Source organism: Oxyura jamaicensis, chromosome 2 (assembly GCF_011077185.1).
Source record: "Oxyura jamaicensis isolate SHBP4307 breed ruddy duck chromosome 2, BPBGC_Ojam_1.0, whole genome shotgun sequence".
NCBI lineage: Eukaryota > Metazoa > Chordata > Aves > Anseriformes > Anatidae > Oxyura > Oxyura jamaicensis.
This window is the reverse complement of record NC_048894.1, coordinates 8,015,764-8,029,873: the sequence shown is the minus strand read 5'-3', so window position 1 is coordinate 8,029,873 and position 14,110 is coordinate 8,015,764. Positions and strand designations below refer to the sequence as shown.

Here is a 14,110-nt window from a genome sequence, read left to right as displayed (position 1 = left end):
TGGGAGGGGTCCCTGCCCATGGCAGAGGGTGGGACTGGATGGGTCTTAGTGCAGCAATGCCAAGACTAGTTTGTTAGAAACCATTTAGATACCCAAATGCCCTCAGTTTCACTGTAGGCAAGTGTCTCAAACACCTGTAAGAATTATGTCCCTCTTCCTAAACACCTCTCTATTTAAGATAACTTTTAAGTTATACTCCCATGGGTTCCCTGCTCACATCCAGAAAAAATATAATCTTCCACGAGGTTTTAGAGGCAGGGCAATAGCCTTTGAAGCAGACCATTGAAGGGTTGGCTGGCCCAGGCACGAAGCAAGGCTGCAGCTTTATGTATTTTAGCCAGAATTCAGCACTTCTTCATTGCCTGGTCAGGACAAGAGCATTTGAACTGGGCTAGAAGAATGTCATTAGGCATGTTATTCATTTGCTGCTGTTCTGCACTGGAAAATGAATTCTCTGTGTATTTCATTAGCTCCTGTTACTTGCGTGAGTGGATATCACGTTTAGTTCCAGCTTATCACTTTCATTATCCATTGCTAAAACATTTGTTGCAGAGGGAGTAGGAATTCCATTTCCCTCTGTTGCAGATGGGATGATTGAAGCAGTCACAGCAAACTGCCTGAGCATCTTTCCTGAGCCTGATTTGGCACAGACCACTGCCATAGGTGGACAAGGGATCAGAGGTGGCAATGCTTGACCTGTCCAATAATGGGGTTGTGCTTGGAATCAGTCTCCAGAAAAATACTTCCTGTGTCCATTAGGGATGGCATTTACCTTAGTCCAGATGGCATGCATCACCCCCATGTGCAACATTTAAGCTATGAGCTCAGGATGTTGCTAATGTATGGGGATGACATGTGCAGCTCTTTATAACTACAAGTGTTATGCTAGTGGGCATACAGGGATTGGTATTACTTTTTTAATATACTTTAAAGGAAATGTGAACAATTAAGCAAAGGAAGAGAAAATTGGTAACTCCTAAAAAAGTGGAACATGACTGTTATAATTGTTTGTTGTTTGTCTGCCTTTGTTTTATTAAGTAACTGCACAGTGTACCTTAGAGTATTGTTGATTTCTTCATCTAAATATAATTTTCACACTGCATAATATGCACAGCTCCTCAAATCAGTAACTGTATTTATTACTTCACTAAATCCTTTTGGTACCAATTAAGAAATGATGCTGCCAGTTAACGCACAGTACTGCTCTGTCTTTTCTGCTTCCTTTCAGGTAGAATGCTCTCCTTCATCCACTGGGAAAAATTGCTGGGAAAGTGCAAAGGTTTCCTTCAGCCTCACGTGTCCCTGGGGACTGCTCAGCTGCAGATGAACTCAGGAAAGCATTTAATGGAATGCCTTTCTGTATCTGGGAAACCATTTAAACTTGTGCTCAAGTCCCATGAACTTCATGCAGAGTTCAGGCACTTCCTAGATATTTTGGTGTATGATTTCCCAAACACAAACCCTGCAGGGAAAGACTCAAGACACGACATAGGCTTCTATAAAAGGGGCATCCTTTCCCTGCCAGGAAGATGGATGCCTGCCTTGTGCACAAGCTGCTGTATCACCTCCCCATAACACCCAACCCTCTCTGTGCACAGTGCAGTGAGCTGAGCCCACATCATGGGTCTCTAAATGGATCTGGTCCTTAATCAGAGAAGGGATCAAATATTATGGGGCTTCACATATGGTAGGTTCAAGAATATCAATTATGAGATGCTTAATATGCTGTTTTTGTCAAATATAGCACTTCGTCAACATGTTTGAATTTATTTTATGTTTTTCTGCCTTTTAGTCATTTTAATAAATCAGGTAAAAATGATGCCACTATGTAACCATTACAAGAGAAGAATATCAAGAATGCAAAATAAGGAAAAGAGTCTGCTACTGTACACTTCAAAAGACAAAAAACAGAGGTGTTTACAAGGTTGGGTCAGAAAACAGAATCTCTAATTAAGTCTTGGTATGATTGATACTGTAGATTTAGCCACTCCATTATACAAGGCAAACCAATGAAATAGTAATATGTTTTCTTGTCTTGCTTGAGCCTGCATCTCAAGGGTGCTTATAAATAGTTAAACAGCTATACCAGAATTCACTTTTTTTTTTTTTTTTTTTTTTTTTTTGAGAAAAATTAAGCTTCAACATCGCTATCTGTGATATAATGACTTACAAATCAGTGTATAATTAATCTTGATATTAACAGCATACCCTTGTGGTCTATGATTTATTATGGGATATTCATCTAACTTCTTCTAAGGGTATTACTTCATGCACACACAGTCTAATAAGATTCTATGCAGTAACAGGTGTTACTTCATAATAATGACATTAACATTTTTGGAAGAAACACTCCTTATATCAATTGATCATACTCTATTTTCACATCTCAATGGACTTGGATAGTGATTAAAAATTAAACCTGAAATATGTATCTCATACTTCCATCTTCATACTGACTCCTTTTTTTCATCACATTTTTCATACCCTACTTTTCGTATTTCTAAACCATGCTACATACTTTTAATTTGACAAATCTGCAGCCCTCAAACACACACCTATTCAGGGAAGAAAACGTGCTGTATTGCTTTCACTCTTTAGACTATGAGTTCACTGAGAAGTTTAAACATTTCAACAAGCAGCTCAGCTAACAAGATTCTTCTGGACCATGTTGTAACACATCACAGTTTTCAACCTTTAGTTTGATATTATTTTGTAGCTCTAAGTTGTCTTTCACCCTGTGAGAACTCTAGCTACTGCAAGACAGAGGTGGTTACTTACTGATAGCTGCTCTGGTCAGTGATATAGTCCCTGAAATGGCCAGACATGTCCTCGTATCTAAGGCACATTCCCAGATAGCTAAATAGGAAAGCCCAGGACACAAACATATATATTTTTTAAATGTTTGGAAATAAATATAAAACAAAGTATTCTTGCAACAGCCAATAAACATATGGGGAAACAAATTGAAGGATCACAATTGACTTAACTGTTAAAAAAAAAACCTCTCTATATAATCAACACTTCTTTACTCCACTCTCAGATATTCCTTCCCAGAAGGATAACTCATTTATGGAATCCTCTAAATTCAGCAAGAGAGGTAAAGGGAGGATTGGATAACTTGGCAATTACCAGCAGAAATGTTACAGCTTCTAAAGATGATGGCAATGTTTAGGTTGTCTCTGAGTTGGGGTAGAGAGATGAGCTGCGGGCACTGATGCACTCTTACGTCCACAACAAATAAAGGAGTGACCATCATTGTGCTAATAGCTAGATTTTCAATTTGTCATCAGTCTTGACAGTGGACGCTAAAAGTTCCTATCAAAACTGTGACCTCCTTGTGACACAGACTGTCCAAACATTACATGAAGAGAGCTTAATTATAAGAAGCAGTGTTGACCCTAAAGCCTCTGCTAAGCAAATCACTGTTGACAACCTGAAATGTTTTAACATCATTAGTGTACCTCTGAGACAGCCAGCAGCTGAAAACCCTGATGTTCCCTAACGTTGTTAAAGCTCTTTTCCCAACCCTGTCATAAGGAAGTGCATCCAGAGCCTCTTTCTACTTCTACATATTGACACAGTGTCAGAGAGCTAATTTGTTTATATGAACCAAACTCATGTGAATTAGAATGTATTTCAAGAAATGCTGTCCCTGCAACCAAATCCCATCTCATGACAATGCCTTGAAGCAGATTCACACCTAAAATTGCAGTACTCCACCCAGAGTAAAAATTAAATTAAAAAAAATATATATTCGCATCATATGTTTCCTGTCTAAAACAAGATTGTTGCTTAGGTGTGATGGATATCTCCTTTGAAGCAGACAATGAACTACCACATGGATGCAGAAGTTAGGAGCAGCCAGTACAACACCACAGCCCATGCAGGAAGCACAATCCCTGCACGTTGTAGCAAGCAATACTCATGTCTCAGCAGCTCAGTCTGTGTTCACACACACAAATCCAGCTCTGAGGACTGAAGTTGCTCTCGGTGGTGAAAAACTACTCAATTTCCAAATTGCTGGGCAACTCATGAGGTCATAAGGCAACTCCATGCTAAGATAACAGCTGTTTTCAGATGATGCCCTTAGAAAGTGTCTTGCCACGTACCATCACTGTGAATAGCAGAAAACTGCTGTAGTCTGGACTTCTGTAATCAATCCTAGCTAAAGACCTAACCCTGTCTGTAAATTCAATTACACTTCCCAAAACAACAACAAAAACATAAGCTTTTAAGTATTAGATAAACAGATCTAAGCTAAGAATAAATCTCCACCGCTACTTCAATGAATTTCAGGATTAAAGAATATCAATATACTGTGTCATATTCCTGTAAAACATTATCTGCAGTATAACTTGTTTTCTCATTTGTACACAAAGTTTAAATTTAACTCTATTTTTCAATGCCAATATTATGATGTAAACATTAAATAAAAAAGTAAAATGCATTCTCCTGCCGTACTTTTTACAACAGGTGGCCAAGCACTGCACTGACCATCTGTGGAGCTCCAGAGGCAGCATTCCTGGCTCTGCATAATCTCTCCAGATCAAGGCAGCCCAGTTGGGGGGAGCAGCCTCTGCCTTTTACGTGATCAGGCACAGCCCTGAACTAACAAAATGCAGCTGATAATGCTCAGTATTTCTGCACAGCCTTGTGCTGCATGTAGCAGCTTAGTGACTTCTGCCCAGTGTTACATGCACTGGCTGAGCACACCCCAGACACTTAAAGAAGCTGAATTTAAATGGGCAAAACAGTTCAGCACAAGATTCAAGAAACAATCTAGGTCTCCAGTCTTTTAGTACAAATATCAGTATTTTTTCTTGATTTTGTTTATGCACACACTAATTGAAGTACTACCTAATCTTTCTGGAAAAGGCAGCCATCTAACACAGCAGTGTAATGATAAAGTTCCTTTGCAATCAAATAAAAATCCGAGTTTTATTTATTTATTATCTTTGCCTTTTTTTTTTTTTTTTTTCTTTTTTTTTTTTTTTTTTTTTTTTTTTTTCTTTCAGGGATATTTTCAGGGGCAGAGGGGAAACTCTGGGCGAAGGAGGGGAGGGGAGCTTAGTGTTTGCAAAGGTTCCTTTACCTTGTGGTACCTTGCAAACACTAAGTGTAGAAATGGCACAACTGGATTTTGCCCTCTCTTCTAAAACAGGTGCTAGCAAGCCTGTACATTAACATATGTTAATTTTATCCCACTGTGCCCACAAGGTCATTTTCAAATTCCTGTTGATTTAATAAAGAACTTAGGTGTTAAGCACTTGCAAAAACACTGCCCTTTAGACAGACACCTTCAGGCAGATTTAGGTGTTTAACCTGAAGAGTCAACATTTGCAGTTCTCCAGCAGGATTACTTAGGCTTCCAGGGCAAGCTCCTACGCCATCAAATGTGCTGAATGTTTTGCTAACCTGGATCCTTGCCTAGCCCCTAAAGACATACCGATGGTAAGAAACTAAATGTAGCCTGGCCCAGGCAGTGGGACTCTATTGTCCATCCCATATCAGGTCCCTGGCACAGCTTTGACTTTGCCACAAGCAAAATAAAGCAGCCCATAGGGAAAGTTTTGAGTTCGATAAGGGAGTGTTATGCGGGCATTGCCCAATCTGAAGTGAAAAAGAGCTGAGCAGCATGTAGGTGCTCAGAGCATGCCCTGCAGTCAGTGAATGGGCCATTGCAGTGCCTGGTTTATTGGCATAAAGATTTCTGCAGACTCAGGAACAAATTCTTAATGAGCCAGGAGGAAAGACAAAAGCTATTCATATCTACATCACACTGAATGCTCACTGTCCTCTTGCACGTTTCTGGGATGCATATTTTTCCAGAACTGATGTGGACTTTATTTCAATATTGCTGTTATATTCTTAAGGAAGTGACAAGAAAATCTTGGAGAAAAGAAGTAAGCTTTTTACTTCTCAAATATTTAATAGCCAGAACCTATAAAAATTGTTGAAGATCTGCCAACATTTCCAATGATTTTCAAAGTCATTCCATTTTTACTTGCTCCAAAATTGCTGATATCAGCAAGCACGCCCTTCTAAATAATTTATTGGCATTTCTACATAAATTAGATACTTAAAGGTGAAGATGCCATGAACCTTGTGGAGGCTGAATGCTCACTGCATGGACCATAATCCATCAACACAACAGACAGATTTCCATACTGGCTTAAACCCCAGAAGGCTCACTGCTTGGAAATAGCTCAAGGACTCCTGAGACTGCAATACGTTATTGAAATGTCACTTGTAGTAAAAGCACATTCTACACAAAAATAAATCACCGTGAAATAAGGTATAAACCTCAGATATTTATAAATTGATCATTTAAATCACATGTTAGTTATTGCTTACAAAAATGAGCATTGAAAAAAAAAAAAGTAAATGTTTACTTCAGCTAAGGACACTTTATTATAAAAGAGTGCAGTTTACAAGGCAGAGCCATCAACTACAACACATATCTACATAAAGTTTAAATTCTTCAGTAACACACTTTTTTTCCCCCACCTGTTTCTAAAGCCACTGTGGGCTTTTTATTTTTCAAATACTATATAACAGCAGATGACTGGTTTGCAGGGCTTGGCCACTGGGAAATGTTCTGTTGGTATTTTACCCTGTAACTAATATACTTGTAAAGTTGCCCTGACAGGTAAGACGGAAACAATCTGAAGATAAATGATATTTCAAGAAGGAAGCTGAGGATGGGAAACCTGTGAACAAACCCCAGTGTACTAGCAACAAGCAGAGAAAAATCTTCAATCTCCAAATTTTTTTTTTGAGATGAAAGAGAAAAAATAAATGATCAGGAAAGGTTACAGTCCTGGCTACAGCCTGGGTTGTGTGGCTGTTGTTAGGCTGGATTCATTGTTCAGATGGCCCCAGAAACACAATGATATGAGGGGTGAGGGAAGATAGTGATAAATGAGATGCTAAAGGCAATGGAAAGAAGACAAAAGCAGCATTTTCACCAGAAGCCATGAGAGTAGGAGTGGTAGAATTGCTACTTCAGACAGAAGAGATCAAAATAGAACAAGACTAAAAATGGAAAAAAGCAGGACAATCATCACCAATATCTTAAGGGATTAATTTAAAAAGAGTAGGAACAGACAAAAAAAAATAATCAACAGCTCATCAGTTATGAAATCCATTTCCTCAGTTATGAAATCTACCCTAAAAGTTATGGAAAGCCTGAGTTTCAGCAAGTAAAGGGGGAAGGAAGCTGCTGGTGCCACAGATAACAAGTATCAGTGAAGGTCATTTTTGCTTCTCTGTCTTTGGGTGACTAACCACAGCCAGCAGGAGATGGGAAAGAGTTCTCAGCCCTCCCAGTAGGAACACAGGTATAAGTGCACAGAATTTCTGCTTGAATACAAATTATTGTTCACATTTATTAAACCGTCTGATGTCCTCATCAGTGGGAATTCACTGGGGATGGTAACTAAAGGAAATGATGACAAAGCAAACCTTTTTTTAATTCCCACCCCCACCTCCCCCCCCCCAAAAAAAAAGGAAAAAAGGTGCTTTTCTCATCTTTTCACAGCTAAAACTCAGAATATGTGGCAACTCAAAAAAAATGAATAAAATTAATGGATGACAATCAATAAAACCAGAGAATTTTCAAATGTAAACAGAATTTGTGCATTCCATTTTTTCCCGTATATCCTCAAAATGTCTGCCTTGAAAATGGATTAAGAATGTCTTATTGCCCATTCTTCTTCAGGTACTACCAGAAAAAAAGGAATAAGATTAGACATTTGTGTGCTTGCTGCAAACTGTGAGTTTTGCCTTGCTCTTTTCTTCTCAGTATTTGTTTCTGACTCTGACAAATCAGCTTTCTGCACTATCCAGATTACAGTTTTGAGGCCAAATGAAAAATAAGGTAAAGTGTCATCTTCCTTGTGAGAAGAGATGCAGTAAATTAGTTAATCAGAATTCAGTCACCATAGAGATTTAAACCACGCCTGACTTCCTACTTCGCTACTTGCCATTCCTAACACTGCCACCTGTTTAAGATGAGACACCCAGAGGAAATGAGGATCTGCTTTCACATTTACACAACACCATTACTTTATCTTAATGACTAACACGCCCTGTTTAATAAAGCCCTGGCATCAACTTTATTACATCCTGCACTACTAATGATTTGGTAGTCACCTAATGCATTAATGTTGATTCATGGCTCACTTGAAATATTTATATAGTACAAATGCTTAAGTGAAGGTCAGTTGCACACAAAGCTTCAAAGAACAAAATGGCCTCCTGTTATTTCCAAGTAATTTTTGTTATTTCAGTTTAATGAAGGAATCGCAAACTGTGATAAGATCCAACAGACTGCAGTATATCACAGCTACAGCTAAAAACAAACACATCTCTCAGAAAAACACAGTACAGAAAAACATAGGATGCCCCACGTACCAGTTGTTTTTTACTACTTGCATGGTTATGTATTGACAGTTCAAACACCTATTCACTGAAATTTACTGCAATTAAAATGTTCGGAGCTCATAAAGGAAAAAAAAAAAGAAGGAAAAAAAAGAAAAATAGAGAACTTCATAAATCAAAGTAGCTCTTTCAGTGGCAGTTCAGACACAAAGTTCTATACAAGATGTGTATTTAAAAGAAGAGTGAAAGGAAAAATTTGCCTTTTGTGATGCTCTCAGCAGGAGAGCATGGTTTGCCCTGCCCCTGGGCCAGCCCCAGCCTTGCCCCATACACTTCACCCTGTTCTTCCATGCAGAGGGAGCCAAGGACTCCTATACACATATACCTGGCCTGTTCTTCCTCCCTAGCTTCTTAAACCTAGCTACAAACTGAGACCTACTGGGTACTGAAGTTCTTCACTCTGTGTCCAGCCCAGATACATTGCAAGTGTGTTAGGCCCTAATCTCAAACAATTGAAATTCCCTATATATAGAGAAACAGCATCACTTGAGGATGTCCAAAAACCAACATCAAAAAGCCTTTGAATCATTCAATGGATGAGGCAGAAACTCCTATTACTAGAATACTAACAAATAAATGGTGGAAAATAAGTTGTTGATACACACAAGCTTAGAACTGCTAATTCAAAAACACACCAAAAGATACATACAAAGAGATGAAAAGCACAGAATGATACCTAAAACATAGGTTTCACCCGTAACCCCAGCAAGTAGGAGCTGGGTCTAGGTGATGGTCCAGCACCTGTGGGGAGCAAAATAAACCATATGGCAACAAATACAAGATTTTTTTTTTGCTGAAGGAAGAAGTTTATTTTCACTGCTTTTACCTTCATAAACAAACATGTCAAAATGCTTTCAGCTGTATATACCTCAAAGCAGATAGGAAAGATCGGCCCTGCTTCCAGCAGCACTCACTTTATGCACTATTTCTACATGTGATATGTGGTTTTCTACTGGAGCATTTTGTCATGGGTTGTTGGCTGCAAGATGTTGTTGAGGCTGAAAGTTAGTTGTGAAATGTGGGGTTGGGGAGGAATAATCTTACACAGCTTGTCTTCCCTACATTTTGCCCTCTTTGCAGCTGTTTTTTGCTCCCTGGGCACTGTGCAGTGGGATGAATCAGTGAACAGAAGGAACTGTTTAATCAATAATGTGTTTAATTGCTAAAAATTATTCCACAGCCACAAACGCACAGTCAAGAGACCACACTATCTGTCACTGAAGATGCATTATGAGGACAAGAGAAAGAAAGAGGTTTGAGTGTCATTAGCAAAACAATAATAAAATAGGTCATAAACATTGAAAATATGACCCATTGAGAGCGTATGAACATAAAGCAGTGTGGTCCCCAAGATAGAATCACATTACATTACAGATAATTCCACATAATGTGGTTTAAAATGGCAAGCTGTATTTGTAGTTGAAGGTGTGCAGACATATTTATTATGTGTAGGCAGAGTTTACTGTATTGCTTCATGAATTCAAGGAAGAATGCAGTTTCCATCAAACTGAATTGCACTACTACATCACCGCACTTTGAGAACTGAGTCCATTACTCTCAAGTGAAAGATCTACCTGGAAATATATATGTGACACCATGAACTTCCAAATATTATACATTGTGTCAGTCAACAATAATTAAAATGAATCTATTGCAGTTCTGATATTTCATAAACAATGCTTCCTTGAATACTTACTCATTTTGTGATGAAGATATATGTAAACGGCCCAGAAAAAAAATCTGTTACAATTAAACACAGTTACATGTTGGCACAAGTAATGACCACCATCTGCTCAAATCCATGGCTAGTCTGTCCTTCACCACAAATCACAAATCTCCACATGTCCAGCAAAATATCCATTATGAGCTGATTCTCCAAAGCATCATATGAATCATCTGAATATGCAACATTTGATACAGATGAGTGTGCTAATGTATCTGGCCTCTAAAATTGCCGGCCCAGTTTTGGATGCTACTAATATTAATTGCTTTTTTTTTTTTTTTAAAAAAAAAAAAAAAAAGACAAAAAAAAAGAAAAAACCACTATACTAAGCCACCGAGGCTGCAAAATCAGATCTCAAGAATTAGAAGAAGTCAAGACTTATGATGTCTCTTCAAACTGTAAGCATTTGGATGCAAAACCATGCCGCTGGATCATTTTGCAAAGACCATATCTCATTTGTTTCAGTAAGTTTATTTCACACTGTGGGTATGCTCAGTGCATCTCTTCTAATAATTAATTTGATCCCTTTTTTATCTTACACTTTTTTACTTCCTCACAATAAAATCTTGGTATATTTATGAGATTATTAACTCCCTTGAAAATTTTCCATGAGCATTTCTGTGCCCTCAAAGGTCTGAGCATATGGGGAAGTTTCGACTCTCTCAGTGTTCATGTGGTTTATCTGCCAGCACATATTCTGCACCACACAGACTGCAGGACAAAGCTTGATATTTTATCATTGCTTCAAGTTCTTGTTCCTGTCTCGATGGACTCAACATGGCTGTGTCAGAGTGCGTTACATCCCAGCCTTGGATAGCACCAGATTTCTGGATACCACCTCTTCTTAAACATGCACTTTAAGCTATTTAGTGTTCATGTTGACAGGCCACATATTGGCTGTGGAGGTGGGTGTGATTAACACACTCATGAGCCTGCTTTTCACTTACCAATATGGACGTAGTCTGTGGTATTCATCAGTCTCAAAGCCCACAGCTTTATTAACTTAAAAACCTTGTCTTCCTAACACTTTTTTTTTTTTTTTTTTTTTTAATAAGAAAGTGAGAATTACTATCCCCTCTATCCCTTCTTTACAAATTCAGAAGCAACACCTAGACAGCTGAAAGTCCAAATTTGCTTCTAATTTAGGATGCCTAATGTAAAATTCACTACGTCCTTTTCAGCTTCTGCAACAAATATTGAAGACAGCAACTCATTTCATTATACAGCCTTGGCTTAATCTCTGAAGACAACAAGCCTGGAAACTGAATAGGATAGAGGATGTAGTGCAAAAAAAAATAAAAATAAAAATGTGGGTGATTGTGTAATTAAAGACTATGTAAGGATAGCTGCATATACACAAGAAAGACATTGTATTTGCATGGTGCTTGACTCTACTGATGCATCTGCCGGTGACTTCTAAGTGAACACTAGTGAAGAATGAGAATGTCTCTCATGTCCCTGAATCTTCTACTGTAGATCTTTGGTGAACTGAGGAAGATTTCTTGATAGATCTTTCATGTACAGCAAAGGCCAAGTGCAATGATCACATTTCAACATAAGACATTTTGATTAGACATAAGGAAAAAAAAATCTTCACAATAAAAATGGTAAAGCATTGGAATAAGAGCCATAGAGACTGTATAAATTCTGTCTTTGGAGAGTTTTAAAGCTGGACTGGAGAAGGACCTGAGCAACCTGATGTAACTGTGACTTGGCCCTGCCTGGAGCAGGTTTGGGCTAGGAAATTGCACTGGTCCATTCAGCATAAGCTTTTCTGAAACTGTACTTCGGTGATGTTTCCACACAGTTTATGCTGCTCAGGGAGGTGCAGAGAATTCTCCCCACCACACCACAGACAGCTTTATCCCTTAAAATAATAAGGAAATGATATGGAGCACTTTCCCCATACTTTACATCTCAAAGGTACTGGTTACACTGGTATATATAATAGGCTATTTATGTGCAATCTTTTCTAAGTCTCTCCATGACCGAGTAAGCATCTCACAAATGCATATTCCTACTGAGATGTCACAGTTTGGCTGAGGCAATTAGTTATCATTATTGGAAATACCAGTGAGCTATATTCTGTCTGACATAAGTAAATTCAAGGGAATTAAATACCTATTTCCAAATTAAATACCAAGTTCCAAAATATAGTATCATCCATCTAGACTTTCTGATAGTCCTGAAAGACAGATGGTCTAGCAAATAGTTGCAGTCATCACATGGCTATAGTTTAGTTCCTAAGACATGTAAACAAATCAATATTTGGAGAAATATCAACTTACAAATGTGAATGAATCCTTTTGATTGGGTAAGTTTAGTGAAATACATTGGTAAAATTTCAGAGCACATTTCCTACAGATATTCTTTGTTTTCAAAAAGTAGTTTAACAAAAGACTTTAGCATGACTGCAAATAACTGATTTAACATTATTAATAATGAATATATCAACCTCATACTCCGTGATTCTTGCTTTCTCCCCATTGAGAAGGTATTTCTGGGGTAAGAAAAACACAGGACCAATTCATGTGTCAGTATGTGGTGTTGAAAAGCTACATCATGCTAACTAAAGAAGGCCAGAGTATATTCTATGACTCTGAGGCCAGATGTACAGCTGCTCCTCCAAACAGGGTGGTCATGTTTGGAAGGGTCTTATGCCACATTTTTCCCCAAACTGTGCCTCAGGCTTCGGTGGGAGACTGCTGGCTGCTGGCCTGCATCTAGCCCTGCTCTCATCCCATGCATTCATACATGTGCTGCAACATGGATGTAGATGAACATGACTGGGAGACACATTTTCCTGCCTTACAATAACAACATTGACCTCACTCATGTATAGGTATGTGTGTATTAAGGTTTTGTGTTGTGTATACAAAGCTAGATGTGATTCTTAACTATCTTCAAGCATTACCTGAATTTATGAACTAATGACTCTTGCAACAAATAATTACAATTAGAGTTCAAAGCAGGAAATTTGTACTATACTCATTTCAAATGAAAGGAGTTTCTGGAAGTATATACTGCCTCAAAAAGAGAGGAAAAAAAAAAAAAAAGTAAAAGGTTAAAAAAGTTAATTCTAGCATGATTTATTATCCCCTTCATCTCATGAAATAATTCAATTGTTCTGTGTTTCATGGCCTGATCCTGGAGTCCTTTCTCTTTTAAGTCACAGAGTTTTTAGCAAGGGGAAGAAAGGCTGCAGGACTAGGTGCTGACCTCCAACCAATATTCTCCTCAATATGGGAATGACGCATTCTGTCTCCTCATAATTGCTATGTTAGTAGGTGGCATAGGGAAATGTAATATTTCTTTGGTAAATAAGGTTAAGTTATATTGCTTCAGTTTTTCATTTGAAGAAAGCAGATAATTTTCTTCTCCTGGCCTTATTGGATTTAGCAAAGCACACAAGAGCAGAGCATGTGGGGCTGGGATGCAGGGTATCTGTGGAAAGATCCATCCAGCACATGCAGATGGGATTAATCTACTCATTCCCTAGATGTAATTGCAGTTTCACAGAAATTCTACTAAAAACACATTTATTTGACAGTAAATAAGATGACTAATTGCAATGGATAGTTGCACATAAATCCCAGACTGCGATGGTTGGCACATTTATAATTGTCGTATAAAAGAAAATGACATACTCTCTTCACTCATTTTTCTTAATTAAATGCAAAATATTACATTATTCCAACAACTCTTATCAGTGGAAATTAAGGCTATTTCAGTTTAACTATCAAATGCAGCATATGTTTCCCTGATTGTTAGTACACTGTGCAGCAGAAGTCCTGGGCAGAAAATTTCAGGAGAGGATCTGGCTCTGCCATTGGCTGAGACCTGTTTGGAGGCTCCCAGCCCAGACTCACTCACCAGACTCACCAACTGTCCTGTGTATGCTTCTGTGATGCTGCTGTGACATTAAATTAATGACTACAAAATTAT

At 38.2% G+C, this 14,110-nt stretch overlaps 1 protein-coding gene across 6 annotated transcripts in view; it reads right to left on the bottom strand.

Annotated features, from left to right (window-relative positions):
* The window catches only part of DPP6 (dipeptidyl peptidase like 6), a 551,821-nt gene that overhangs the window by 184,643 nt on the left and 353,068 nt on the right, over positions 1 to 14,110 (bottom strand). The window lies entirely within an intron of this gene.